This window comes from Rhipicephalus microplus, chromosome 1, assembly GCF_043290135.1.
Source record: "Rhipicephalus microplus isolate Deutch F79 chromosome 1, USDA_Rmic, whole genome shotgun sequence".
Classification (NCBI taxonomy): domain Eukaryota; kingdom Metazoa; phylum Arthropoda; class Arachnida; order Ixodida; family Ixodidae; genus Rhipicephalus; species Rhipicephalus microplus.
This window is the reverse complement of record NC_134700.1, coordinates 90,209,476-90,235,105: the sequence shown is the minus strand read 5'-3', so window position 1 is coordinate 90,235,105 and position 25,630 is coordinate 90,209,476. Positions and strand designations below refer to the sequence as shown.

Here is a 25,630-nt window from a genome sequence, read left to right as displayed (position 1 = left end):
TACTAGGAACCTTTCGTCAGATATTGTTGTATCATTGGACCACCATAATTCCATTATTCTACTCTACAGCCTCTGCAGTAGGCCAGTGGTGGGCTCTCTCCATTCGTGCGGCAGAACCTATCACCATTTGGTCGCACTCCGTCGTATTTTCTAGCCTCTCGTACTTCAATTTTTCTTCCATGAGACATCGTGTTCTTCCGCTATACTCTTTTATATTCAGCTGTCTTTATTCGTTGTACGGTCTGAGTGGTTTCTGCACGTATAGCCTAGCGTGCCATAATGCTTAGGCAAGATAAGTAACAGTTATGTGTAAAGTTACGCAGAAAAGCGACAAAGTGTGTGCATTCAATTACGCTTCCTTCGGGCCTGCATTTTCATGCAGACAGAGTGAAGCGGTGGAGTGGCTCCACCAGCAAGAAATATAACAAGTATTGGCAATCGTTATAAACCGTCAGGAAGTCATCTTCGACTAAATGCGTGGGCGTCCATCTCGTTTGTATATCGGCGACGGTGCCGAGATACAAACCCACATCATTGGGTATTTGCAATGCCCACGGGCTTTAAGTGGCGTGCCGTGCGATCCAAGATGGCTGAAGGAAGATGATCAACCCGTGAACTCGCATGGGAAAAGATAGGACGCACGGACGTACGCCCCATGTGGCTTTCACCGGATGAACTCTTAATCATCGAATCAATGTATATCGGACCAAAGGACTTTCCCAAATTATAGGAATTGCGAAATGTTCGCTACATAATTTCTTGCCGCAGTGTGGTGATGTCATCTGATCGATCGTGCATTAACGACGTTTTGCGCAATCTTGGGTGTGCAGGATTGCGCACAGAAAACTGTGCGAACTCGAATCGATGTATGAACGGAATGGCACTTTGTGTTAGCTTGTGCGCAGCCTGCCCGACGGATTTGCCGCAGTAGTTGGCCACTAGCGAGTATCGCGTCGTCGCGGCTGCACGGAACCAAATGTTTAACGTATAACAATGGTTTGTGAACATATATTACGCCATTGTCGTTACTTGTACTATAAGCACCACTAACTTGCTTCTTCAGCGGAACACAAGAATTCAACTTGCCATTAAGTGTCACAGCCATGATCAGACTCGAACAGTGTGCAATTCTGTGCACTGGAATGTCGCAGCTTCCATCAGTGCGATGGCAACAAGGATATCGTAACGAATAGTCACGTACGCTTTTCAGAACGTCGAAATTGTGAAAATTCGCGGAACTTCAACGTAGTTTGGATGGTACCGGTGAAGTTCAGGAGAAGTTAGCAGAGAGGCGTGGACTGAAGCCGCAACAGTACGCTTCGCTGTTCTACCCATTTCGCTTCGCAGGTCGAGCTCGAGCGTATTGGCGGCATTCGGCACTCAACAATATCCACTATAATTGAGCTACATGCAATGCAAAAAAAAAAAACTGCGCTTTTGTTTTGAGCTTGCTGAAGAATATTATCCAATAAATACAATCAAAGTGACTTACGAGTGTGAAAATACATTAACTCACGACAGAACGTGAAGTTCCACTCACTGCTCGTGAGTGAGCAGCTCATCGTTCATCGTTGCTGTCACTCTCGGTGCGTTCTACGTGCAGTGAAAAATCCTCGACGTCAAGACGGCTCCCTTGAACACCATGCGCAGCTGAATCTAAGGAATTATCTCTGCTGAACGACTTCGATAATACCAACAATGCGTCACTCACCTAGTGCAACACCAACGCGGTGTCCTTCGCCACGTTTATCTTGGTGCGGAGAACAATTAGCTCTGACACCCAGCAAAAAGCGAATCACTTGCGGTGTGCTGCCATCTAATAACGAACATAAAAACCAAGCGTTGCAGCGTTAGCCAAGGTTTGGAAGCGAAAATAGCGAGCCTGCGCTACTTTCCGCGTACAATGAATGTTTTATGCGATTCATGCTATACGCACGTGAAACAATTAAGGAGAGTTCTAACCGCAAAGTTCAGACGATAACATTTAAATATATTCAGCGAAGCTGCAGAACATCTTGCGAAGCTATGTGTACTCTACGGACTATAATTGAACGCGAAAGTTGCCACGTATTTTCACGAAAACTTCGCGTCTCTCAAGAACGATTCAGATTTATCGCGTCACAGACTATCCGGTATATTGACTGATGCATGAAACATACAAAGTTGTTCGTGTTCGTTTCTTGGTAACACGTTAAAACAGAGGCTAGCACAGCCGAACAAAGGAGCGTCTGCCTACTGCATGATCATACTTGAGAGGACACTCCTGAATTCCGCTAAGCGGCGTGACAGTCTATGAACATTTCGAATATAGATCAGAATAATGTGAGGCATATAGGGTTAATATGAAGACTGTATAGAGAAGAAAGGAGATGACAAGGACTTGAAGAATTACAGGCCAGTCAGCTTGATCTGCGTAGTATACAAGGTATTTACAAAGGTAATTGCTAAAATAATTAAAAAAAACATTAGAATTCAATCATCGAAAGGAGCAAGCAGGATTTCGAACAGGCTACTCAACAATCGACCACAATCGCACTATTAATCAGGTACTAGAGAAATACCTAGAATATAGCCAACCACTATACATAGCCTTTATAGATCACGAGAAGGCGTTTGATTCAGTAGAAATATCAGCAGTCATGCAGGCATTGCAGAATAAGGGCGTAGACGAAGCATATTAAAACATCCTGGAAAAACTCTACAGGGGATCATCAACTGCTACCATTGTGCTTCATAAAGAAACAACAGTATATCGATCAAGAAGGGTGCAAAGCAGGGGAATACAATCTCCACAATGCAATTTTATGCATGCTTACAGGAGGTTTTCAGAGGCCCAGAATGGGGACAGTTAGGAATGAGAGCTAATGGAGAGCACTTTAGTAACCTGCTCTTGGCTGATGTGATTGCATTGCTGAGTAACTCAGGGGACGAATGGCACCTCATGATTACGAAGTTAGACAAGGAGAATAGAAAGGTAGGTCTTAAAATTAATCTCCATAAAACGAAAGTAATGTACAACAACCGAACAACCGCGGAAGAGAGCAGCGCTTCGAGACAGGTAGTAGTGCACTTGAAGCTGTAAAAGACTATGTCTACTTAGGACAGGTAATAACCGCGGAGGCGAACGACGACATTGAAGTAAGTAGAAGAGTAAGAATGGGGTGGTGCACACTAGGCAAGCACTCTGAAATCATGGCTGATATATTGCCACTATCCCTCAAGGGAAAGATATATAGCAGCTGCATCTTGCCGGTACTTAGCTACGGAGCAGAAACCTGGAGACTTACAAAGAGGGTTCAGCTTAAATTGAGGACGACGCAGCGAGCAATGGAAAGAAAAATGGTAGGTGTAAACTTAAGAGACAAGAAGAGAGCAGAGTGGATTAGGGAACAAACGGGGGTTAAGGATATCATAGCTGAAATCAAGAAGAAGAAATGGAGATGGGCAGGGCATGTAGCGCGTAGACAGGATAACCAGTGGTCATTAAGGGTAACTAACTGGATTCCCGAAGAAGGCAAGCGGGTTAGGGGGAGACAGAAGGTTAGGTGGGCAGATGAGATTGAGAAGTTTGCGGGTATAAATTGGCAGCAGCAAGGACAGGGCCGAGCTAACTGTCGGAACATGGGAGATGCCTTTGTCCTGCAGTGAACGTAGTCAGGCTGCTGCGGCGGCTGCTGCTGCTGCTGCTGCTGCTGATGATGATGATGATAACTTTATGATGTGAGGTGACGCCTTTGATAGCGGATGTGGTGTTGATTTTGATGTACCACACATCATAACCAGCGCCTACAAAAAGGTCTCACGCTAGGATTTTTCGCGAGGCTAAATTTTAATTGTCCTAATACAACAGTACCAACTCAGAACTTTTTCCCAGGAGCTCAGGCATGTTCACCTGCGGCGGCAATATGAACGGCGGCCACCGTGAGCAGCAAAAAAAAAAAAAGACACGTAAACTTGCTCCTAGCTTCTGTGCCGGTGGAGTACAGGCACATAATTTCGTCTCACATTTTGGCTGGCTCATTTGAAGAGCAAACGCACCGACGTCAAGCTTATGAACATTGAAACACCATCACCGTGTCGTAAAGTGTGGATACAGACACGCAGAAAACTTTGTATATTTAGCTGCGCGCGGCCCAGTTTCCGCAACGCCCGAGGTACAATGTACTAGACTCTACCCGAGGGCTGGGTTGATAGACCACTATTCCTCGCGTGTATTAAACGTGCCGCTCTGCCCACTGGTGATCTTTTATTGCGCAGGGTAGTCGACAGAGTCGCTGCTGGAGCGGCAAGCCTTCGGTTATTTGCGCAGGAGCGCATGCTTTCACTTTCTTCGCGCCTGTTTGTTGACACGTTCAGCAATATGTACGCTGCTTCGATATTGACCGCAGGACAACAAGAAAGTCATATGTGGCCTTATTGCAAACTTGCGGATGCACGCACGCTCTTTAAAGAGTTATTTGGCATGAGAGTGAGCAACGCAATTTAAACCCGGAAGCATACACATTTTTTGCCATTTTCATATGCTCGTGATGCCACTCACAATTATAGAAAGTTTTAGTACTGCGTACGCTGCGTACGTGGCGGCGTTGCGTACGTAAGGACGCCACGTTCTGCGTACTGCGCATGCGGAGACCACAACGCGCGCGTATCGCGTTACGTACGCAGCCGCTACGCACGCACGCATGAGATGCGTTCGTGCGTACGTATGAGGTGATCGCGCCGCTCTCGAAGAAGTTCGCGACAGCGCGAGACTTCGTTTTGCAAAATGGCGGCATCGAAGGCAAGCACCGACCGGCTCTGTGGCTTAAAATATGGCCATAATTTGGCTATAACACTTGAATGGCTCACAATGGCTGTCAACAACACGTGCTTCTATTTTGATCTATCAGATGGCGCAACGCGCTTCACGCTCGTTACGTACGCTGGTACTACGGCGTACTAAAAGCCGATTAGTGGCAAACGACGCCACGTAACGCAAGGCGCTTGCGTGATGCGTACGTAGCACCATTCCGCAGTACTAAAGCTCTCTAATTACGCTAGAAAAGTATCACATGTTATTTGAGAGAAGTTAATGGAAGATAGAGTCCCGAAGCTTTAGCAAGAGTGACATTATCTGCTCTTCTATCTTTCATGTTATTTGATGTTATTTACTGGCACAAATATAAGCAGCAGTAAAGGTCGCTGGAAATAAAATATGTATAAAAACAATGCATCGCATCACAAATTTGTGCAGTATAACGGCCGGCATTGAAGCAGCGCACTTGGTCAACAAATAGAAATAGCATTGGTGCTTCGTACCTTCGAAAGCTTAACCAAAACATTCACGCACTGGGGGCTATTTGCTTTGTGAGAAGAGCTTCACTTACCTATAAGATTAATTATGCTTGTGGTTAAATTCAGCATTGATTGACTCAGTCGTCATGCCAACAATTATCAGGCCTGAAATTTCAAACAACCCAGGCAGCCATTATTGCTTTAGGAAGCTTGAGTTGACCACGATGGGTGCTCAACCCATAAAACTGTATTGGCAAGACAAGCTGCGTGTTCTATTTCTTGCTGAGTGATTACCATGGGGCGTGTCTGCGGCAGAGCAATGTGGTGTTAGAGAAGCAGTTGAAAGGTTATGTAGTAACGCGCGACACACGCATGCTCAACATGTCGCAACAAAGTTCCGCTTCACTGGTTTGCATATGTTGCGAGGTAATATACCCTCGCATGGGTATTGCAGAATCGCCTTATAGCAAGAATGTTGTGTGCTGACTAAACCTTACGTAACATTGGTTTTTTTCTGACGGACACCCACTGGAACTGATCTAGCACCAAATTAATGGGCTCCCGCTACTCTGAGCAACCGCACTCTTGTACTACCGCCATTATTTAACTAAAGCCTTTCAGGCGCACATGCGAACATTGCAACCCTCACTATAAAAGCATCACACTCACTGAACTCGCGGAACCACGCAATCGCCATGACGACAGAGAACGCAAGCCTCCGTTCTTTTTTGCAGTGTTCGAGGAAAGGGAAACCAAGATAGCAACTGCAGATCTCGGTGAAAGTCTTTTCTCTAACTGCTATCTGTAAAAGTGATTTGCATGCATTATTCAAGTATGTTCAGATTATGCATGCTCTTCTACATGTTCGCCCCTACTTGAGAGCGACAATCTTATCATGCTGGTGTTCAGGCTTCATCTCTGCACTACACGAAGTTAGCGTCGACTAAACTCAGCCGACTGTACGAATAAATGACTGACCGACTGACCGACCTTACCGTTCTGAAAAATTCTCAAGTTCGGAGCTTGGACTGTTAGGGGCGCTTACTTCATATCTACTTCATTTTCCGACCAACTCATATGATTGTACGAATTATATAACAGCGGCCTGTTCAGAAATATCAAGTACATCAGTGAAAATTTTGATGCACACAAAACGTACGCAACTTATATTTACATCAGATGATCGAGGACCAATCTGAAACGTTGACTTAGCAACGAAACACACTTCTAAAGTTAGAACTAACATTTACCCACCATCAATGCTCGGCGGATCATGGCCTTGCATAGTCAAATTCAATATTGCGGATCCTATTTCAAAACGGGAACAAATGCAAAAGCAGCCGTCTATTTGGGTATCGATTGATATGCGGGGTTTTAACGTCCCAAAACCACCATATGATTATGAGAGACGCCGTAGTGGAGGGCTCCGGAAATTTCGACCACCTTGGGTTCTTTAACGTGCACCCAAATCTGATATTTGGGTATGGGGGCTCTATCGAAAGGACCCCGGGTAGTCAAACAAATCTTGACTCTACCACCATAACCTGTTGTGGTTTTTGCACACAAAACTGCAGTCTCATTATACTGACGACAACTGGGGTAACAGCTATCCCTGGAATACACGGTATTACGCAGGACACGTCCTCATGACAAAGGTCTTCTCACGAATGATCGCTGGGTTACCAGCGATCAAACAGAGGTACCAGTTTTAGTCGGTGTCCAACCCCTTTTTCAACCTTATCATCTATCAACTGGCCCAACAGCCGTAGTGCGCGCGCTCATCTTATTGAAACATTTTTAAGAATGCCCTGGCGCTTCTTAGTACTTTTCTTTTTTGGCAATCGCAGAGAGACTCGCATTCAACACATGAAAAGCGTTCCAAATTAGCACCCTTCAAGTAACACCCCCCCCCCCCCATTTATATGTGCTGAAAAGTAGCCACAAGAGTAGTCGGCTTTCCACCTTGTAGATGTTTTGTTGATGGTCAAATTATAACGTCCAATTACGATTCACAGAGTTCAAGCAATAAAAAAAAACTAAAGACGCTTCAGCGAATATTGTTGTTGCGCACTAAATCGCTGCAAGGCTCACCGACTATTTCCATTGTAAGCGCAATCTACAACTTCTATACGATGTCCACAGAATCCCTTCCGTCCGCCACGCTAAATCATCTAGTGCCTCGAAAACACGTGCCGAAACTCGATCACTATCACTATTTTCGTGGGGCACGACGATTCCCAATCATTGGGATCAGCGCATCTTGTCCGATGTATTACCGGTTTGCTGGCATGGGCCTCCACTGCGTATTTTTTGTAAAAACACGAGTTAGACACTCGGGACAACTCTAGAATGATACTTCTGAAGAAGGGCCCGTGAGTGGGCAGTGAACAATGTAAATCTTTATATACGCTCTCTGAATATTCGGTGTTTATTACCCTGACTTACTAAAAACACCATCAACGCTCCAGTTGCCACCTGATAGCGATGATGGCAATTATAAATATATAAATTACAAAATATTATGCTTGATGAAGGGCAGGATATATCAATCACCAATATACATGATTAAAAACTGCGATACAGTAACTGCGAAATGTGAAGTTGTGTAGGATACACGAAATGAAGTGGACAATACAAACGCGAACTATTAACTGAATTTATTTAAAAAAAACGTGAAGGTAAGAAGACTTTCAGGAGCCACGCCACGGTGGTCTAGTGGCTAAGGTACTCGGCTGCTGACCCGCAGGCCAAGGGATCGAATACCGGCTGTGGCGGCTGCATTTCCGATGGAGGCTAAAATGCTGTACGTCTGTGTGCTCAGATTTGGGTGCACGTTAAAGCACCCCATGCAGTCGAAATTTCCGCAGCTTTTCCCTACGGCGTCTCTCATAATCATATCATGGTTTCCGGACGTTATACTCCACATAATAATCAATCAAAACAATCAAAAAGACGTCTAGGAAAGAGAAAGATCGGCTTACGATGAAAGAGGAGGGTGGGGCCGGGTGGCAATCTTGATGAACTGTCTTAAGGTGCTATACATCAGGTGATTGTGATTATGAGATGTGGCGAAGACTCAAAGTTATTTCACAAGTATGCTGATTGAATTGCTCAATTTGACTTCTGATGAATTTTATTTCCGTCGGGGTTCGAAGAATAGAGCTTGAACTGACGCATTCGCTTTTTTGGTCTGATATGTGAAAGGCTTCCCAAACATAGCATGTCGTCATATTCTTTGATTTGGCCAACACTGACGTTTCTTCTAATAGTAGCCTGCACTCAGTTTCCCTGCAAAACATCAGTGTTGGCCAAATCAAAGAATACGACGACATGCAGTGTTTGGGAAGCCTTTCACATATCAGACCAAAAAAGCGAATGCGTCAGTTCAAGCTCCATTCTTCGAGCCCCGACGGAAATCGAATTCATCAGAAGCCAGATAGAGATATTCAATCAGCATACTTGAAAAATAACTGTGAGTTTTTGCCGCATCTCGTAATTTCAATCACCCGACGTTTAGCACCTTAAGACAGTTCCGCAAGATTGCCCCCCCCATCTTTTTTTTATCGTAAACAGACCTTACCGTTTCCTGGAAGCGTTCTTACCTTCAAGATTTTCCAAAAAAGTTCAGTTGATAGTTTGCGCTTGTATTGTCCACTTCATTTCCTGTCTCTTCCCTGACAAGTTCGCATTTCGCTGTAACTGTAACGCAGTGTTTTATTCGTCAAAAAGCAACTAGCCCACTCACTTTGCTCACCAAGATAAACTGACGTCACAAAAAAGGAGAGAGGGGAGGTGGTGAAATAAGGCAGCCAGTAACTGAGACATAGCCTGCTTCCATGAATCTGTCAACGAATAACAACACATGAGATGTATTTGCGGGTCACCATAGTCGTAGAGCGCCCCTCCCTTCCTCCGCCCTCCCTCCAGAAACTGTGAGTATCTCTCCCCTTCTGTGACTACCCTAAAGAACAAGCTGAAAAAAAAAAGAGACGCTTGCGTGAACTGAAGCACCTTCTCGTTATTATCAAATCGTGTCAGTCACTCTAGCTATCTTCGGGGCGCGTCGTTATTCAGAGGATGGAAATAAACTTCAACAAAGCCTAGCTGAACCACACTGTAATGATATATCCGCTATCGAGAACAGCACAGCGCTATATAGGACACGTGCTTTGTACGCTAGCCCCGCAAGCCACTTAACTTACAGCCTGTAATTAGCAGTGCACCAAGCTCGTCAGCGGCTGTAAGGAGGAGGAGAGTCATAATCGACGGCTTTCAGCTTACAACGCCTGCCACGCCTTAGCTCCCGTCCGTGTGGTACAGTTCCGGTATTTTGCACCATAGCTGCAGCCGTAATCAGGCCGGAATGGTGCTTGGCGAGGCGCTGTAGATATATCTGCCTCGAACGAATCGAAACGGTGATTCCAGCACAGACGTCGTACGCAAGGACCCGATTACGAGACACGGGAAGTATGTTGACGGTTTACTGTACTTGCGGAAGAATACAGCACACACAGGTAGAGATCATCACAGACGGCTGCTGGCTCACGATAACGTTTCTTTAGGGATGAGACGCGAAATGCATTTATTGCACTGTTATCTTCACACGCGAACAATCATGGACGATAAATAATCGCACTTCAGGCACCAAAAAAAAAAGAAAGAGAGATAAACGATTTAGTTATTTGCGTAAAAGAGAAGGAGATGATGATGATGAAATAAATGTTGAATGTCCTGACAGGATAACAATTATGAGGAAAACTGTGCGAATAAACGTGGACAAAGAGAAAGGGGATCATGAGCTCATACTAAGAATTGAAATATTTATGAAAAATAGGCAAAAGATGGGAGCCATTTAAACCATATGTACTTGCCTAAACAGCAAGGGAATTGCTTTCTGCTGTTCAATCAAGCACTTTAGGTTGTCTCACTTCTTTTTCATTTGTTATTTCATGCCTGTGTTGTTCGTTTACTCATCTGTACACGTTTTTTCACGCACTTTTTCTCATGATGGAATCCCAACTCACCCAACAGTCTGTTCTGTTCTGTTCTAGCTGTTTCGCTGCGGAGAGGTTGTGGTCGGCTACTTCATATCAGTACGTTCTGCAGCGAAAAAAAAAGAATAATACTGAACGGTATTTTAAAAGGACAATCCGAAAAAAAACCCATAAAAGCACACTGACACCAGTTGGAATATTATGCCAATGCACAGTTTGCCTGCAGCAGTTCCCACTGTAATAAACTGTTCGCACGCACACCTCCCTTTTCTACTGTAAGTATATGCACTAGCACACTTCATATATATATATATATATATATATATATATATATATATATATATATATATATATATATATATATATATATATATATATATATATATATATATATATATATATATATATATATATATATATATATATATATATATATATATATATATATATATATATCGATCCCTGGCTGTCTATCACAGGCGCTTATCTAGTGCTGCCTCCACTAAAAAGTCTGTTAAAAAGATGTTCGCCTTTATTTGAAGATGCGTTTCTGGCCATGGTTCGAGTAATTTCTTTAATGTGAGGAGCCATCTGTTCCAACTTGCTGAGTTGTTCCTAATTTTTCTCTTTCGTTCGCGTACTTAACGCTCTCCAAAAAAATATGGCGAACATTTTATTTTGAATGACCACAACGGCATTCCGGGGAGTTGGATTGATGTATTTTGTGCAGGAAGCTGTTTGTGTATGCCACTTCCAATCAAAGTCTGTGGATAAATCTCTCTAAGTGTCGTGGGAGATCTGTCGCTATGAAAAATTTCCTGTGTTGATCGCCCAACAGTCTCTTCTTCTAAAAGATAATGATATAATTTGAAAGAAGGGAGGTCGACCACAATCATAACATTAAGTTTGATACCCTACGCAAAGAGGATGGGAAAATGAAGATGGGTAGAAGAGCAGTGAGAAGAGCACGCTTGCGAAAAAACAACAAGAAATTGCAGAGCGTGAGTACTAGCCTATCTAATAGGCCACTGCCGCGTAATAATTGCAGTAAGGCGATAATTAATTCCCAGGCCGACGACAGTTCATATGGACATTCTTGCAATCACTCATCCGACAGGGTCCTGTCGTCAAGGCGTGCCGAAACAGCACCTAGCGGCGAAAATAAGCACGGCACGGGATGCGTTTTACAGTAGTTAGGACATCGGAATGGTTAACAAAATAATAAAAAAAGAAACTGGGGATGACCAGGAGCCAGGTTGTAATAATGAGAATTAGGCTAAAGGTGATAAAAGTGCGTGAGCTCGCCCACGATTGTATGGATTGGGGATTGTCTCGAGAGGTCTTATACTTGCGTTTGACATAAAATAGGGCAATAATGAAATGTATGAAAACTATTAAGAATAGGACAAGTTGTTTTGCATTATAATACCAAAATATGTTTATGCTGAGGAGTTTCGTAGCCAGTAATAGTCGCGCTTGGCTCATTCTCGATGTGATTCAGTTTATGTCAATACCTTGCTCAGTAAAAGTGGGTAAAGCTAGCGATACTATTTAAAAGGGGGATGGAGGAGGAGGTCAATTTAAATTGTCATCGAGTAAATCATTAAGAGGATGTTACAGAGAGCACAGAAATTTAGCCCGCTTGTCTTGGTCATGTTGTATGCACTGTAGGCTTCACAGATCGCTCCGTGGGCGCAGCAATATTTCTCTCTAGGTTGCGCTAAAACCACGTGTCACCGAATACCAGCATTTGCACTCCGGTACAGAGTCCAGGATGGCAGTGATTTATTTTCACTCTCTTCTGTGAAAATATCCATCGTGGTGCAAGATTAAGTCTACCTCGAAGTTCTCTTCATCAAAATCTCTGTGTAGAGAGCAGAGGTTTTTAGAGCGGGCGTCCTTTAAAGTATATCTCCCCTTTGTAATTTCCTTTTCCGTCGCGCGAAACACCGCTCGCCTAACTCGACTGCTTGCAAGCTCATGCTTCTACACCCGCATTGAATTATGCACGCCTCTGGAACGTTTCCTACGGGAATTGCTGAGTGAATATCAGGGCATCCAATTACAGCCTGCTTCATCTTTCCCAGACTCCTTGTAGCTACGGGCACGTGCCTAATTATATTGCAAATGCTTGCACGGCCATTCTCCTTGTTCTCAAGCCGCTAGATCAGGTCTCCAGGTACCTTGTGTTATCATCCAAGTTCTCGCTCCCAACTTCTGTCTAGCAATATTCGTGAGCCTACACCGCACTGCTTGTTTTTACCCTTCACATCCAGTTTCTAGTTTCTCTTTGTTTTACATCGGTTTCCTTTACAGCTCTTTGCCTAATCCCGGTTCAATTATCAATCCTTGTCAGTTATGTGTAAAATTGGGGCTGACTTTTGTTCGGGACATGCACTGCTACACCACCAATTTATTACAGTTATCTCGCAAACCAAGCCAGTCTCTACGAATAATACCACACGTTTTTCACGTGTACTTCTTTGGAAGCAGTGCCCTGTCACTGATTATTTGAAGACTAACTATAATTTCTTTTGGCACTACTCAATCAACTGGTTCATTATTTGCTCGCTTTCATTAGTATAGATCTTGTTGGAAGTCGCTGTTATGTTTCATTTCCGTCCTAATATTGCGCTGTCATCGCAAAACAGTTAATTACGCAAGGCCACTGAGATCGTGTATGGGTCTTAAAGAACGTTACACGTGTCAGCAAATTAGATGGCTACACTTAACTCCCTCGAGAGCAAATCGTTGCCCCTGTCCTTTGCACCCTGGGCAACAATACCCCCTCTCCTCCCCCATTCGGCTAGGTAGGCTTTGCTATGGCGCCCTTGGCGACGGCTCTGTGGTCCGTCGATCTGGGTCAAGGATGGGGGAGACACACTGGCGCGCCGCTATCGATCCAAACCGTGTGGCTCAGCACCGGCCCGGAAGGGGGGCTCCTCTGTCTCGCACTACTGCTTAGCGGGATGCGAGCTTGTGCATCCCGGGCCCCGGAGCTGGAACGCATTGCGGTGTTGGGCTAGGTACCGGACGCGTAGAGCTTTCCAGAAAAGTCCTAGGAATACACCCGTACTACATCGCGCAATCTGTGCTACGATGTGGCTTCATCGGTGTCTAAAGGGTCTATTTGGGAAGCCCAGTCTGCCCTACGCAAGCACAAGGATGCACATTTGATCGAGTTGGAGATCGTACATTGCAAGAAACAGTGCGGACGGAAAACAAGAACAACAATTGCAAGAGGTGCATATGACGAGCGTTGGCTATGAACTGGAGTTTTATCGCAAGGATAACGTATAAGCAAAGACCTTTCTTGAAACTACTCGCGCGCATACATGAACACGTGTCCAAAACAAGGCGTCACACATACATGAATTTTTATAGTGTGTGGGTTCTCAAGATGCGTAATTTCTTTATCGTGGAGTGACGCCAAGGCTTGGCTGACGCAGATTTCTCCCGACTTGTTAATATACTAGAGCCTGCATTACTTCTTGGTGAAACGGTTCTTTCAAACAATGCCTGTCTTTTCGAGAAGGGGTACACATGCGCTCTGGCGACAGTGCATGGGACTACTCGGAATGTAGAGGTCCCTTTCAAGATCTTTGAATGCTCGCAGAGCAGCACAATGACGCAGCAGCCCATTGTAGATAGAATATCACTATCATGTGGTGCAACATTTCCTTCCCATATGTTTTTCTAGTTTTCCATCCGCTCTGTTTTTTTACAACATGCGCCACTATCTAGAGATGTCAGCGAGTTGTATATAAACTAAACAAAATGCAAGCTCAAATTATGCAAAACAATTATCTGCTGGCGCCTATATTTAGCCTTCGAAGCACGAAGGCCCGCTCTTGCTCTCGACTATCGACTGCTGCCGACAGCCAAGGCTACCTACAGCTAAGTCTGCCTACATTTAGGTTGTCAACATCGTCGTCTTCCTGTACATTATGGGTATAGTATAACTCGATAGCCAATATCCTCGGTGTATTGCGGCGTTGTGTTATGCTGTGCAGATTACAGGATGCCGATTATTTTGAATTGGGAAACAAGTGCAGGAAAAAGAAGAAACACAGGCTGCACAGCGAAATTATTATGCAGGCGCTAATCACAGTGATTTTACCGGAAAGGACACATGAGGTCTTTATGCGAAACTAAAGAAAGGTGCGTCGCTTCCCGCTAGTTATTTTGCATTCCTTACACAAACGTCCGAAGTAGAGCACAGCACGCGCCGAAAACTTCATGCTCTGGTCCGGCCGAGCCCAGCCCGGAATTCTCAAATACGGCCTGTACTCGGGCCGCGCCTTAAAGATTTGGGCCCGGCCCGGCTCGTTGCAGCCAGTTATGCCTTGAACATAAGCGAGGTTTTCTCCACTCTTCGGCTATTGTGAAGATACCTGCCTCACACAAAATACACCCTAGTGAGTATTTTGGAACGTCTTCTAGTGTCACAACTTTCGCTGGCATACTCAGTATACTACCGGTTACTTGCACCCGCAATATTTTGTTAAATAATTGCAGGGTAATACAAAGTTTATTTGTAGCCAAAGCTGGCTGTCTCATGTACGCAGTGCTAACCATACAATCTTAGTCTTGCATTTCAAAGAATGACTACAAAACATTCTACCCCCGAATGAAGTGGAAAAATGGCTGACACTAATAGTTGGAGTGTACATAAATTTTATGTGAGCTGGGCCACTGAGTAAATGTAACAAGTCTCCTGCAAACGTAATTTGTTATGCCTTGTAATAAAAAAAAACATGCTCTAGCTACTTCTGGGAGGACTACACCAGGCTGGGCAGCATTACATGCATGAAAGCTGTCCCGCCAACCCCTCGGCTGTCTCTAACGTACACTCTTTTCGCGCTCTAAACATGAAGATCATTTCCCTCCCTTATTCCCCAAGTTACCGGCACCACAGTTTCATTGATCTGCCAAAGCGAGCCACATTCATGAGGAAGCGAGCCACGGACCTCGTTGTTCCCTGAAGATGCTGATCTCGTCCTCTACTTGTGACAGCCTTTTATATTCGAGAGCGTTATGCCTGTGGTTATGTGTGTGGGAAAGCATTTATTGCAGCTCAGCGCAGTGCCATCCACATCATGCCATGCATTCGAACAGTCCAAGAACAAACAAGCCTCTGCCCCACTACCCGTCTTCGTATCTCCAGTCCCTGTCACGGGCACTATGCTACAGCAAGATCGTACTCAAGGTTTCCAAAATAACTGTAAATTAAAGCCCCGAAGTGAACCATCCAGCGCCTTATTTGGCACTCCCCGTCGAACAGGGCGTATCGGATGTTCGGAGTGCGATCCCCCGCAGAGACCGGAAGCAAGAGAGCGGGTTTTGCAGTCGCCGATTACCAAAGGCCTCGATGCGAACAGGGTAACGTAGTGTGGTGGTGTTTGCAGGCTTTCAGATCGGGGCAGCAACAATGTAGGAAAAAAATATACATGACAGAAAGGAATAAGCGGCGAATAAATGGTGGAAGAAAAGGTGGAGGGTAAACTCGAAGCGGCATGTTCGCCAGAGATACTTCGACGGGCCAAGCGGGAGGCACTCCTGAATTTTTTTTTACAAACATGTTATGCGCAGTGCATGTGGCTCCCTCAATTTTCTAATGAAGCAACTGTGCAGTTTGCTAAACTATGTGATGCCAGAGGGTTGGTCCACTGCAGACACCCACGAAAGATAAGCTAAGCGCGTGCAATCTGTATACGTTAAACTGTTTACGAGAGTAGGGGTTCATCTTCAGTTTTGACGTGCGTTCTTCATTCGTTGTATATGAAAATGACAGAAATAGGGGTGAAAAGATTGAAGGGACGAAACATTTCTAAACTCTAGGTGCCACAGGATCCATCTGGCATTCATGCGGTGAAAGGTTCCAATACCTTTGGCTATGCACCCCACCTCCCCTGTTTCAAGAGCTATACAACAGTAAATCAACGTCATGACCTTTCTTACGTAGAGGTCTTGCTTCGTTCCCGGGAACGCTTTCACATTTTTAAGTGCCATCAGAACATTTGTGCTTCGACGAATGAGGACGCTTATGAATTACCGTCGAAATACGAAAAACACGAAGGTGACCGTAAAAATACGCGAAAATTTGTTCTATGCGATGTTCATTCCAGTTGAATGCTAAACATTTTTGGCTAATCGCCGAGTAATAAATATTTGCAGCTGCCTAATTAGCCACATTTGCATCGATTGGCGCACCTGTGACAATAGTCACTCTACATCAGCACTTAAAGCGCACCAACAACAGCAGGCGTAAAAAAGCGTGGCCGGCATGTGAGCGTATCTGCACACTTGAAAGGATTCGCTAAATACAAGCGCGCATATCTCATTTACACTATTATGTTAGTAGTGTATATCATTGCCGTTGCAGCAGTACAACCTGCATGGCTAACCTTTCATTGTTGTATGCAAGAGCGTCTCTCTTTCAAGATGTAATGGTGGAAAATTAGATTACAAGTTTTTTGATAATACATGTAGCATACCGACGTAGTGAAATGCTAGACGTTTTGTACTCTCCGTTTTCAGTGCATGCTAATGCACTGCAGGTGGCCTAAATTATAGCCGAAACCCTCAACTATGACATCTTACGTAACCTGAGTTGCTTCGGGAGGCTAAACCCCACAAAATAACAAAACCAAACAGCGTAGACACGCCATTATATCGATATGCAGGGTGTTTTAAGAAATTTTTGCAGTAATATTTAAATGTACAGAAACGAGTCATCTGCGTCCTACCTGCGGCATTCCCTTTACTTTGGCAGAAGAAATCTTGAGTATGTAGAATCACTAATAGCAAAAGTAATTATAGAAATTAAAACAACTAGCTTTTTATTCACTGGAAATGTCCGGCCGAGTCAAATAGGCAAATTAAAGTTCATTCTACGAATAGCCTATTGCCGCTTGAAAATATTAGAAAAGCGGCCACTGGTAATCACCGCGGAGCGAAGAAATCTGGCGAATTTAGCTGGCGAAACAGAAACCGACGCACCAAACTGCGCCTCCACTGTTCACATACAAAGCACCCACAAAGAAAAGTTGTTTGTTTGAATTTCTTTAATTACTTTCGTAAGAAATGTTTGTACAGATCTTAATATACGTTGTGACAAGCTATAAAGGAAACGCCGCATGTAGGGCACACAGGCCTTTTTCTGTAATATTGTAAATAATATTGGACACATTTTTTGAAATAGTACTCTGTATATGAGACCCGGGTCTAATAAGGGCCTGACTCAGGCCCGGGCCCGACCGAAGCCCAAAGATCATAGGCCTCAGTCTGGCCCAGGCCATATCCAAAAATGCCCTACCCGGCCCGGTCCACGTCGTCATAGGACATCCTCTCAGGCCCACAGCCAGGAAGGCTGCGGGCCTGAGAGGAAAACAAAGCTAGCTGCCCCCTTCACACCGAAAATTGATGTTACCAAGAACAAACAATCAAAATGGAGGATTTTCTCAAATAATCAATGCCTTCAAAAAGTGCCCCCAACCGTAAAGTTTCCCCTAAATACACAAGAAGGAACGAAGAAACTCTGGCGCTAATATCTATGTGAGCTGCTGCGCACGGCGCTTCAGCGAGCACGGAAACGATTGGTAGTAAGCAAATTTGTCTAATTTTCACACTTTTGACTCTTTTTGGCTTCGCATGGCTTGAAGCTAGTTTGTCACGAGATGACGGCCGGCAAATGTTCAGCTGTTTCACCTCAGTATATCTTAACCTTTCTAGGCTCACCCATTCAAATCAGCTTACGAAGTTCACAACGGTTCGTTGTTTTATTCGAAACAAAAGCAAAGCACAACAATAAACAAAGCCAGTAGTGCGTTCGAATGCCGCCAGCACGAAGACTAGGAAAGACAAGACGAAATTGTGTTCTACTCATCAATCCCAAGGTAGCTGAACGATCGCAGCACCAGAGTAGTCTCTATTTAATTTTAGGAAACCCTATCCCCTCAAACACCGACTGAAAAACGTTCCTGCCTACTGGCCTTCATCCGCAGTTCCACGTGTTTTTGCATATGCACATACATTCGCCTTCTGGCATCTCATAAGTTGCCTTTGCCAGCTGCAGTGCCGAAAGTACCAACTCACTCAGAGTTTGCGCACGGACATTCCCCTCTTCTGCTGTACTCCAGCGTCGGAGAGGCACGCCTTCCATGCTTCGCCAGCGTGGTCCGCAACTTGCTAATCTCCTTCCTGGGCTCTGATGATCCGGCCCCGCGTTGACCTCGCAAGTTGCGTTCTTGGCGCCCAGAATAATCCGAGGCGCCAGTGCTAAGGGTTAATCGGGATTGGCGGCCCTTTAATCTCCTGGCAGTTTTGTAAGCCCTTGAGCAAACACGGGCGGCGCCTCATATACAACTCAACGGTCCTTATGGACGCCCTCAGGAAACATGAGAGCAATGCACAGTTTATGCGGTTTAATGTTTCACGCGTAACGAGTCACTCACAAATATTATACTTCCACATTGTCCAGCATGACACTTCGATGGTCATTGAAATTTCAGAACTGTTGAACGCAGTGTGCATACAATCAATGCCATATACAAATAAAACGAAATAGATATTAGTTGACCTGACTGGTTTTATGGAAAGTGCTTTCCCATTTCTTTATACTTTCTCTCTAATGGCTTTCTAAATAACTATAATGTAACATAGTACATGTAATCTTTGTTTCAGTGCGCTATGCACATTTATTTTTCTGCCTTAATTTTTCTTAGATATTTGAAGAATATAAGCGAAGGTCTTCCCAAAACCTTGATAATCCTCCTTCTTTCTCGCTTTATTTCATTGGAACAAGTTAAATGCAGGTATCGTTTTCTCTCTAAATCATGATTTTTTTAAAAAGTTTAGAGGTTATTTCCATGTAAGTTAGTAAAGTTCTTGTGCATCCATTTGTTGTACACAGCAGTATTTTATATAGGTTACCATTTAGTTGCTAGGAGTTCGTTTTCTTTTCTCTTTTTCTTTCTGGGAGTGCTTTGCCTTTATGCAGTATCAGCTGCAATGAGATTGAAATATGAAATTTCGTATATGTATATGCCTTTGTGTATATATACATTTGCATTAATCCTATTCTTTCTTGTACCGACTAAATATGAGCTCCGTTGCTGAGCTACTAATTTCAATACATGCACTAATATATTTAGTACGTGCTGGTTTCACCTGTTTACTTTATAACTGTGGACGATTCATTATAACTCCCATATGTAACGCCGGCTCAGGTTTTAGCGTGTTTGAATATTAAGAAAGAAAGGTGTTTCGTTAGACCATCAGAAATGTTCTATTTAAAGATCGCTGTCTTTTTACGCACTGTGATCTCTTTCCAAAATACATTTGAAAAAACAGAGGAAAAAAATCGCAGCATATCTACGGAGTGAATGATAATGAGCGGGGCGAACCGTACATCTGTCCGTCCGTGCATCCATCCGTCCGTGCTTCTGTTCGTCCTTGCTTTCGTGCGTCCGTCCACCCGTGCATCCGTCTGTGCGTCCGCCCATTTGTGCGTCCGTCCGTCCGTCCGTCCGTCCGTCCGTTGGTCTGTCTGTCTGTCTGTCCGTCCGTCCATCCGTGCACGCGTCTGTCCCTGCGTCAGTGAGTCCGTGCATCCGTCCTTCTGTCTGTTTGTCTGTCCGACCATTTGGTGAACACTCCAAGTACAGCCATCTAGCATTTTTTCATCGTATACTCATCATATACAAGTACCGCCATACAGCGGAAATTCCAGGGTTTAAACGAGATGTGGCTACCTACTGCTACTACTACCATAGAAAAATATAGTATATAAAGAGTGGCCTAGGGAGCCTTTTCGAAGGGTCTGACACATCGCTAGCTGGCGTACATATCCTCGCTTTTATTCATCTATTAACACATGTATTAGGCTTCTCAGGAGTACAACGAATACCCAGGTTTGGCATCACTTTTTTTTTGCAAAGAAAAATTTTTGTTAATTTGTGCAATTATCCCTTATCTGCTCTACATCATGTCTCGCTGAGGACTTCTAATGCCTTACGACAGAAAACAGTAAAGTATGACTAGAAAGTGTTGTCCTTCTGCATTTGTTTTGCACAAAGAGGCACATTCATGTGGTTTAGATGGGCTGTACATGTATTCCCGTCGCGGAAACATGGGTGTGTAGCCTCATGGAAAAAACACTCGCTTTCGGAGCATGAGGGTGCGGGTTCCAATCCCATTGTCGGAAAGAAGAATGTTTTGTTATTTTATATATGCTGAAGATATCAGGTCTGACCAACCACTCGTAGCGCCGAAAGCAGCGCAGTAGCTGGGCCGCAGGGCTTCACGGGAGTGTCCACTCTTTATGCAAGTATGTTTCTCTGTGCTACTACTACTACTACTACTACTACTACATACAATGTGGACGGACGACCCACTCATAACGAGCTTCCCCCTTAAAACGAGGAGAGTAGGTATATGCGGAAGGTGGATATATGAATGAATGAATGTTCATTGTTCGAAATTCAGAACTCTTCTTTGTTCATCCTAGCTGAGTGACTTTCTCGGTACACAGAGCCGTTGGCTAGTGCTGCAGCCTATCATTGGTCCACCAGCCTTCACTGATCTTCCAAGCTCTATGCCGTTAACTATATCGTGCTGTGCGCGTCGCCCTTTCCTTGTCTCCGTTTTTCGAACTGCTTTCTACGATGGAGGGTTAACATTGCTTCCAACATTTGTCACTAGCCTGCAGTCGTGCCAAAGCTCTATTATTAACATATTTTTGGCGCTTTGGACACACCAGCACAAAGTGTTCAGATACACCACAAAATCTAGGTTTAAATGGGACTTGTATAAGTTTAAGGGTGCATTCCGTACGTTATATTGCATATGTATTCGCTTGCCTTCTGCGCATGGCGATCACTTCTTCTTCGCTTAATTTTAGATGCGGAAAAATATATATGTCTCTTTCCACTCAGAAGTGTTTCAATAACGTGGCGCAGTTGGCTCCACCTTCACCGCTTTCCGGAATTCTTTCGGTAGAAATCCCAGCTCTTATTTGACCGACCTTTGGCCATCTTGCTAAGAGGGTATGTGTAGAGTACAGTAGAGTAGACCCTAAAAGCTGTGGCTCACACCCAAACTACAATCATGCTATAAACACCATTACTGTCCTCGTCATCGTCATAATTACATCTAATCAAATTAAAATCATTTGATTTCAGGGTATTTACTGCAGAGACAGCGACTAAAGGCTAAACAGCCAGACGAGGCCTCTCTTCCCGTTCATTTCGTACAGCGTTTTCAAAAACAAGTACAATAGTGTGCACATTTACAAAAGAACAACATCGAGTTGCGCTCAATCTACAACCGAGAAAGCTGGACAGATGACATCGAACTCTTCCGGTTACAAATATTACACATGCACAATAATACACAATTAACACAGAATACATATTTACACATAATTAACACCGAATGCACATTATACTTGCATGAAGAAACGGTACACACAGATCACTCGCTCACTTCCGCAGTATGCATGCGCTAGGTAAACTAAACAGGGCTTTATTTCACGTTACAGATATGTTTCGAACATCAACGCGTCAGTACCATGGACGTACATAAGTTAAAAGAAAGCGAGAATTCTAGTAGTAGGACAAAGTAAATACCATGCCAGCCAACAACACGCATACCGTTGTCTCGAAAAATGTTTTCTACATTCTTTTGATCTTACTGAGCCTATCTGTCCGATTCATTAGGTCTTTCTGCTTGTTCAAAAGTAAATGTGGTGAATGTGCCCTTGCACGTGGCAATGGCCAGGACATAGTCTCTTCCTCGGCCGTTTGTGGATTTCTGACTGATATAGTGGTAGACCCCTACATTATAGAATACTGCGTCCCCCACCCTCTCTCTCTCTATTTGTCTAGCGAGTCACGTTTCATTTGGCTGCCATGCAAGAACAAAACTACAATAGCAACAAGAAAGTTAACTTGATGTTACTGCCTCACAGATTTAACGGAGAACTCCGGTTCATTTTTGGCTATGCTGAGATAATGGTGTTTTTAAACATTATTGACAGTCCTGCAAAAGCTAGGGTGAAGCATTTTGTCCAGGCACTGGTAAATTATTTTATTTAACAAATTTCATTCCGTATTCCATTGTGGGTATCGGATGACGTCATGAGAATACGTCGCCGATGACGTCACGAGTTCCACTACGTTCCGACACGGCTGTCCAGGGTGTAAATCTGACGCGAAAAAATCAAGTTGGCGATGTTATCTGTCGCAGAATCAAGCTCTACCAGCTTGCCCGAACTTACCAGTGACAAGCTCAGCGATGATTGTTGCTACTAACAGAGCGTGGAAGCATCGCTTTTTGACGTCGGCCCATGAAGCATCTGACATGCCTCGAATCGATTTCCTTGTTGCTCAGTATTGTAATACCTGATAAAACGACGACTAACACGCTGACATAACTGAACTGTGCTTGCGTCATGGTCGCCTCGTAGACGAAAGCGCGCGCTGCATCTGTCTGCTGGGAGAGGCAGGGTTTTTGAAAAAGAGTAGGCCCCTACGTCACATACACAGGATGGCCCGAATTTACAAGTGTGATTCCAGAACCGGCTATCAATTTAAATTTTGTTTTATGAAAACTAAATGACGTATGGTTGTATATTTTCGCACATATCACCACGCTACCGATAAGAACACACGTTCAACGCTTAATCGGTGAATATGAAAAAAAAACGGTAAAGTTCCTTTTTAAGAAACTTGACTTGAATTTTTTCGCAACATCACAGCATAACATAATGTACACGGTGACTCGCACTTTGAAGTAGAAAGAAATATGCTTGGCTGTTAATATCAAGGTTGACACTAACCCCCACTCACGCACGCAAGGAAATGTCAATATGAAAGTAAGAAGGATGAAGGCACAACAATCGTACCACGAAGATGACTTCTTCCAGACCCGCCTAGCTCGTTGTGAAATTGTTACATTGTGCTCGACTTTCCCTGCATCCACATGTGCAGCAGCTTAATTTTCATATAGTGGCAGTCATATGAGCAGCGAGGTCACCGCATACATATAGCTCATTTGACGAGGCACACGTTTGTGCTCTGTAATGCAACAAAAGAAACGTGCGGGAGGTTTCCTCCCGTGTTTCTCCCGTGATGCAGCTCCCGTGTTGCTAGATTCAGCCCCAGGCGGTCGAAGTAGGTTTGCAATATCCCACTATGGCCTGCTTTATGCTGAAGTCATCCTTTTGGCACCGCTAAGCCCTCGCATGTTCTCAGGTTCCGTGCGTCACGACATCGTGTAAATATTGTTGCTGGTCAGCCTGCTGGATACAGTGCCCTAATAGTAGATTTCCTCCGCGCTTACGTTCACGTACCCTGTTATATTTACCTAACGACCCAATGAACTATATCACTAACTAATTATTAAACTAATTTGTCTACAAACCAGCTTTATAACAAACACATTACTAACCAGATAATTGAATAAGTTAACAAATTTACTAGCCAAATAAGGAAGAAAATAACTCATTCACCTATAAAGAAGTCAATAACTGACAAACCAGCAAACTGACAAACCAACTAAATACTAACCGGTGAAGTTTCTAAATAAATAACCACGAAGCGAATTAACTGGCAAACTGTCGAACTAAGAAAGGAATGAACTAATCCACCTATATCTAACTAACCAACTAACCAGCTAAATGTCTAATCAACTTAATCGGGCCAGTTAACTGACTATAACCAACCACATACTGACGAGATAACGAACTAAATATATTATGAAGTAACGAGCGAAAATTACCTAATCAACTCAGAAAAAAAATGAATTCGCCTTATACTGACTAACCAACCAGCCATAAAACTGTCTAAACAAATACATGAAGTCCAGCTGAATAAAGAAATAAATAAAAAAGTTAAATTACTACTGAACTATAGGAAAGAAAAAGAACTTATTTAGGTGGACTCTCGTAGTTATGAGCTACTACGTCTGAGCCCAGAAAAAGAGAACGAAGGTTTGTGGCTTGACCTCAGCAGTGGGTACGTGCCAGGTTCAGAAGTAAACCACCAGCCGGGCTTGACTGAGCCGCGAAACGCGATCCAACGGACGCGTCACCGAGGTTTCCACGTCTCCGCTAGTTACAATGCCGCTCGCGAACTTCATCGACAGCTGTGCGACCCGCTACTGGCCAAGCATCTCCGCCACCCTCGTCACGTCCAGTCAGTGAAGCGAAAAGGTAGGCGGACTGCACTCCCTTTGCCTAGTAAACTGTGGCATAGTAGAGTTAATAGCTTAAACGTAATTGACAACATGTACAATAGGCACAACGATTGCTTCGTCCGCCTCGCTCACATAGTCTGACTGACGATAGTAGACACGCCACTAAATATTCGTGACCCAACTTATGCTATTTTCGTGTACTAAACAATTGCATTAAAAGGGTCCTGCTCTGGCAATTCATATTATATCAAGGCAACGCGCATAGCATTTCACCCCATTAGAGATGGAAGTGTAATGCACCAGTGACTATCAGGAAGGTGTCGTACCACCCTGTGAATGAACTGCGGCACGACGAAACTCCATCAGCGTTGCGAAAACGTGCCAAGCGTCTAATTTTGCGGCCTTGCGATGAAATGGTTCGGGATACATTTTTCTAACAACTTTGTGGAAAACGCACGAAGCGGCTGAATGCGACTCTTCACGCGCCGTATATTTCTGAAGGTGCTCTATTTGACACGGAGAGTAACGCAAATGTCATGAAGTTGGTAAGACATCGATATTCGTGACTATAAATGTATAGGTTTCATATTTACTCGTTGGAACACCATTATATTATTGTATGGTATAGACATGCGATGCGCTCTCTGGTCAGGCCTGCAGTTGCAAGGGCTAAAAAACTGATGTATACGCATTTATTAAGCAATCTAAACAGACACATTTTATAATACGTCGCTCCACGGCGGTTCTCATGTACACGGGAACATCCTGAAATCAAATAAGTAGGTGGTTTTTTTCGTAGTCCTCCAGAGCGGTGAATATGCCACACCCATGCAGACGCAAACAACCTCACATAGCATCACGCAGGAAGCACAGGAGAACCGCAGGTCCATTATGTCGACACATTTTACGCTACGTGGAACTGCTCGGGACATTTTAAATCGCGTGTTGAGTATTTGGGCGGCCTCTGCATGTGCGTGCGACAGCGAGCTTCCAAAGACTGAAACTTATGTTCGAGTGGTTTCGTGTTGTCCGTTGGGTCTCTCAAGTAAGTCGTTGCATTCAGACGACGTCCATGAGTCAACAGCCGTGACACGCTGCGTGTCATTGATCGCATGGACTATAGCTAAAAGCTGAAGGTTTCAGTCGTTCGCCTTACAAAACGT

General features: G+C 44.1%; 1 protein-coding gene across 2 annotated transcripts in view; it reads left to right on the top strand.

Annotated features, from left to right (window-relative positions):
- The window catches only part of Mct1 (Monocarboxylate transporter 1), a 217,333-nt gene that overhangs the window by 60,809 nt on the left and 130,894 nt on the right, over positions 1-25,630 (top strand). The gene's annotated exons all lie outside the window — the stretch shown is intronic.